A 5,638-nucleotide genomic window follows, 5' to 3' on the forward strand; every position below is an offset into this window, starting at 1 on the left:
AAAATTTTAATCCCCACATTTTACAAATAAAAGAATATTTTCATCGGCGATAAGTTAGATCATTTCTAGATGAACACAAGAAAATCATGGCCCTTAGACAAGAACAGTTGAAAGCCATGTATAAACGCAGTATCTTAAGTCACCATATAACAAATCCCTTTAAAAACTTCACAAATCCGTGAAGCTCTGACAACCAAAGATACCAAATAAATACTTAACAAAAAGAAAACGTATGTAACCGAGTAGATTAAACATAATCCTCTGCAACCTGCGTTGACCATTGATAAAACACTTCCAACGAGCTAACTCGTCGAAACAGAGTTCAAAATCCACAAAACTTGAACACTTAAAACTTGAAATTTTCCCGAAAAATGTCAAAAACTACAGACATCTGATCCGTGAATAGGAAGAAATAAGTAGCAGGAAACTCCTTCCACAAAACTTCCTCCAAAGCATCATAGTTGCCAGGCAGCAGATGAAAAATGAGCTTGCTTATTCCAAAAGGTGCACCTCCAATCCCACGTTTATCCTCTACTTGGATCTCTGTCTCATCTTTCTGCGCTTCCTCTTCAACCTCCTCATCCGCTTCTTCTTCCACTATAGAAAGTTAGAAACATTAAATATTTAAATTGAACTTCAAATTCAAAAATAAAAGGGATACACAAATTTAACAAAATCCAAACAAGCTTTTCCACGTTTTATGCTTTATTGAACAACCTTCTTCATTATCTCGACAAAGTTAATATTCAAGCAAAAAAGTAAACAACAGACTCAAAATTTAAATTCGATCAAAAAATTAAATATGCCATCACAAACAGAGCTCCCAAGTCCTAATTCCCACTAGTACGCAACAAATCCCACAATCCACAACCAATAAAAACTAACAATAATTTTAAAGGGATTAGGGATCATATAAACTGTTGTACAGCGTATTTCATTTTGTCCAGTGACACAAAGAAATCAGTAATTCACAAGCTCTTCCTTTTTTTTTTTTATATCAAGTTCCAAGAAGAATGAACCCTTCCATAATCATTATTCAAATCGAACATCATGAATATTGCTTAAAAAGCTATAACCATTATATGCAGGACAGAGCATAACCAAACACCAAAAACCAAGACATAATTTTTTTATATAAAAAAAATTGCAATAAAAAATTCACATACATACTCATCCAGTATGCGTCAAAGTAAACAATCGGTGTGACAGATTGATAAAAATAAACGAAACAAGAAAAGAAGAAGCATTAACTAGAAAAACAAAATAAAGGATTTACTTGAAGGAAACTACGCTAATTGACCACGAATCATAGCCAAACAAAGAGGATGAGCTCATGGTTCGTCGGAACGGTTGCGGTGCTTGGAACGACAACTACCGTTCCAGTTCCAATGTTATGTTGCGGAACGGTTGTATAAAAAAATTAATAAATTCAAAAAATTGATAAAAAAATGTAAATATAAATTACATCATACTAAAAATAAAATATATGAAGTTATTACAAATTAATATATCAATACAAAACTATTTTACAATAATAACACAATAAGAAATACACACTAAAAATTATAACATACCGGTTCCGTTCTCCCGTTATGCGGTGGGGAAAAAGAAAGGGTTGTGAGTAAAAGTTTTGATTCATCTGATTTAAGATGATCCACATTAAATGTAGTGTAAATGCTCTTAGTTGTAACAAACAATGTCTTGATAAAATTGTAAAGACCATCCCCAAGAATAAGGGAGATAGATATGAAAACCTGCAGATGAACATGACACAATTATTTAAATTTTAATCAGAAGTGAGTGAAACCTGATAAATCAAATGAGTGCTTTACTTTGTAACTATTGAGACTCTTCATACTGCTTTCCTTGAGATTTCGAGGGAACCAATCTTCCTTCTTTTCACTGATCAACGGCCACATGACTCCCCAATAAAGAACAGCTCCGAATAGCAAGGACAAATTTATTGTGTGGGAACAAATCATTCCTGCTCCTACGTAAATCATGCTGAAATCAAAGTAAAATCTGCAGAGTTCAACATCTCAAATCAGTTGTGCTGGAAAATTTTCTTAAACTTTCAAAGGATAAAAGTAGAGTACACACGTTTCTTTCCAAGCTTCCAATCCTAATGTAGGGAAATTGATAAATCCACATTGTTCCCACACCAACCCGTTCCGCGCCACCGTTCCAGTTCCGTTCTCCCGTTATGCGGCCGATAAAACGTCGCAGAACGCCGCTACAAAACAATAAACGATTTGGCCTGGAACTTTGGAACGGTGGCCACTGTTCCCGTTCCGTTCCGCCCGTTCCGGCCGCATAACGGCCGTTCCGGCGAACCATGGATGAGCTTACCTTAGCCCTCATATGGACAAAACTTTCAGAAGCTCGATTCGCAATCTCTCAATATTCTGATTCAGGTGGTTTTAACTCAAACCGACGAAACCCTAGATTTGGAAGGAGTACATCTACACCGGTTGGCCATATACGTGGACTGGGGAAATGAGGAAAACGGTAGTCACCAAAGAGTTTATTAAGAAAGGAAATGAATGTAATTTATTTCTTTATCTTTTGTCTAAAATTTGTTTAAAAACTAATTTTTTCATTTGTATATTTTAAATTTTATATATAATAAAATTTATAATTTGATTACATAAAAAAATTTACTCCACTCAATTTTTTCATTTTTCTCGACTCAAGCCTAGATCTCATTTCATTCTTTATTTTCATAAAAAAATCTTTTTATTCTCAACCTTCCATCCTCTCATTTTTTGACTAACAATTAACCATGAGCCTACAAGTTATTCATATACAACAAATCCAACAGGAAAATCACGTATTGATAAAAAATTATTTTGAGATATGAAATTTATTGGGTCTCGTCAGTGTTCACAATCCAGGGTGAAGAGCTTCAGCCTGGGTCGTGAAGCACGGCTTTCACGACCCACGGCTTCACGACCCATGGGTCCTGAAGACTTGTGCTTCACGACCCAAGCAACACAAGTGCTTCACGACCCAAGACCCAGGGTCATGACTTCACGACCCACCCGGGGTTGTGATGTGAAGATTTCACGACCCCTTCACGACCCATTAATTTTAAATTTTTACAATTAATAACCTTTGTTTTGTTTTAAATTTATACAACTAATAAAATTTTTTTTTTTTTTACAGGTTTACTTTCCCGCTAAAATTGGAAGGAATCAATTTTTTGAATGCAAGTTAACTTTAAGATCAAGATACGTTGAAATCTGTAAGAAGATTGTATCATTTTTAAATGAGAAAGAGATAGAATATTTGGTGCAGTACACTCAATTTGATAATTTAATTGTATATGCTAAGGATTATAACAATTCCAATCAAAACAGAGTCGAGAGTTATGACTCGTCACAAAATTGGGTCGAGATTATACTCGACCCACGCGACCCAATTTTGGTGGGTCACGTGAGTCGAGATGCATAATTTTGGCTTCTCGACCCATAAAGCTAGCTATATATATTTTAATATATTGTAAAATCTATATAGATTTTAATATATTGTAATAGATGGGTCGAGAAGCATATTATTATAAAATTAATAATGAAATTTGTTTTGAATTTTTTTTAGTTCTATTATTATAAAATTTGTTAAGACTTTTAGTACAATTATAAAATTTATTAATGTTTATATACAATAAACATTAATTTCATATGCTTCGATATACATTCATTAAAGTGAATATGTAATGAAATTTGTTATGAATTTTTTTAATTTTATTATTATAAAATTTGTTATGAATTTTAGTGGAATTATAAAATTTGTTAAGATTTTTAGTCAAGTATAAATTCAACCCACATTGTTAGAATAAGAGATACATTCTTCTACTTGTTATGAATTTTTTAACTAACATACTTAAATTATAACATATAACTAATGGTTACAAATATAAATTTTTCATATATATTTACATTCGAATCATATATAAAGTGAATTATATATTATAAAATGATCAAAACTCAAAAATATCAAAAATTTCCTACCCACTCTACCCATCTCGACCCAAACCCTAAACCCTAAACAAAACCCTAAAACAAACCTCTACCATTATCACTCGACCCACTCGTCCTAAAATTGAAACAATTTACCACCCACGCGACCCAAATTTAAAAATATACTACACACATTACAATCTTGCCCACTCGACCCACACCAAAATAAAAAATTCACCACAAACACATTACATATTAATAAAATCAAATCGATTGTCTTTAAATTCAAACAAATTACATATCATTCAATCTTATCTTCTACAAATGGAAATATGTTTTTTTTTTCCTTCCACGTCTTCTCTTGATCACATGTGGCATAATCTACAAAATATAGATAAGATTATTATATTATAGACAATAGTATGAATTTAAAAAAATATGTTATATTATAAATATGCTATTATATAGACGTATTATGTGGGTCGAGGTTCATGTGTGCACCTCGACCCACTGTGGGTCGAGGTGTGCACATGCACACCTCGACTCACAGGTTGGTGTGCATGCTGTGGGTCGAGGTGTGCACATGCACACCTTGGCCACAGCTGCACCTCGACCCACTCGAGACAATAGCCAGAACTATCACGTTCTACTTACACTCCACTATCCAGACCTAGCACATACGATCATACTCGAATCACGCTTCATCCACCTTCTCGACCCACACAATAAACATGTTCTTCGACTGTAAATACTCACACTAACTTCACTTACAAAAATTCTAAAAAAAAAACAATCAGAACTAAACTGAAACAAATCTAGCATTACATAGCATTCGAGTATGTACTTACTTATCTACAAATCTTCAAATTTTCAAATGATTTTTGATTATTTTGTCGTGAAGAGCACAAAAATAACGGGAATAAATGAAAAATCAAATCGAGGAGGGATATATCAATTAAAAAAATATTTAAAAAAATAAAATCTAACTAACTAACTAATGATCTAATAAATGAACTCACCTAATTAACAGTCAACTCCATTTTTTCGATTTAAAAAAGTCAAAATCTCTTTTTTTTAATTAAATTTAAAATGAGTCGTATATTTTTTATTGTCCCTACGTGGACTCGTGTGATAATTTAATTTAATTTAACTAACAAAATATTCCAGCTTCGGCTTAGTATAAAACTAAATATATGAAAATAATTATACATTTTGATAACTAAAGTCCATTTAGTTGGAGAAATGAAAGGATTAAAAATATTTTTCTTAATTTTTTTTATTATAGCGTTTGTTTAAAAAAAACAAACTTTTGAAATTTTGCATATAGTCATATTTTAAACGTTAAAATCCCTTCTGCTTATTTTAATATTTATTTTTTTTAAAAAAAACTAGACTTATTTAAATGTGTTTTTAAATTACAATTTCTATATCAAATGGACTATCATCTATCAATAGATTTAAGTGTAATAAGAGACTTGGATAATACCAAAAGAAAATGGACAAATATAAGTGGGTAAGTTGATACTTACAAAATAAAAACAAATAAAAAAGTTTTTTTTTAATTATAAATTATATCTTCTATACTAAGGGATACAAATGTTGAGCCATTGAGGTTTGGTGGTCCCATTTTTGACAACATTAATGTTCACCAAAATTTCCAATCAACCTAAAGAAGAAAT

At 31.8% G+C, this 5,638-nt stretch overlaps 1 long non-coding RNA gene across 1 annotated transcript; it reads right to left on the reverse strand.

Annotated features, from left to right (window-relative positions):
- Positions 1-247: 247 nt before the first annotated feature.
- Positions 248-2,503, reverse strand: LOC140837797 (uncharacterized). Its single transcript, XR_012119461.1, has 2 exons — positions 2,350-2,503; positions 248-597 (listed from the first exon to the last, which is right to left on the reverse strand). It is a non-coding gene; the product is annotated as an uncharacterized lncRNA (long non-coding RNA).
- Positions 2,504-5,638: the final 3,135 nt, after the last annotated feature.

The sequence above is a fragment of the Primulina eburnea genome, chromosome 8 (assembly GCF_022965805.1).
Source record: "Primulina eburnea isolate SZY01 chromosome 8, ASM2296580v1, whole genome shotgun sequence".
NCBI classification, from domain to species: Eukaryota; Viridiplantae; Streptophyta; class Magnoliopsida; order Lamiales; family Gesneriaceae; genus Primulina; species Primulina eburnea.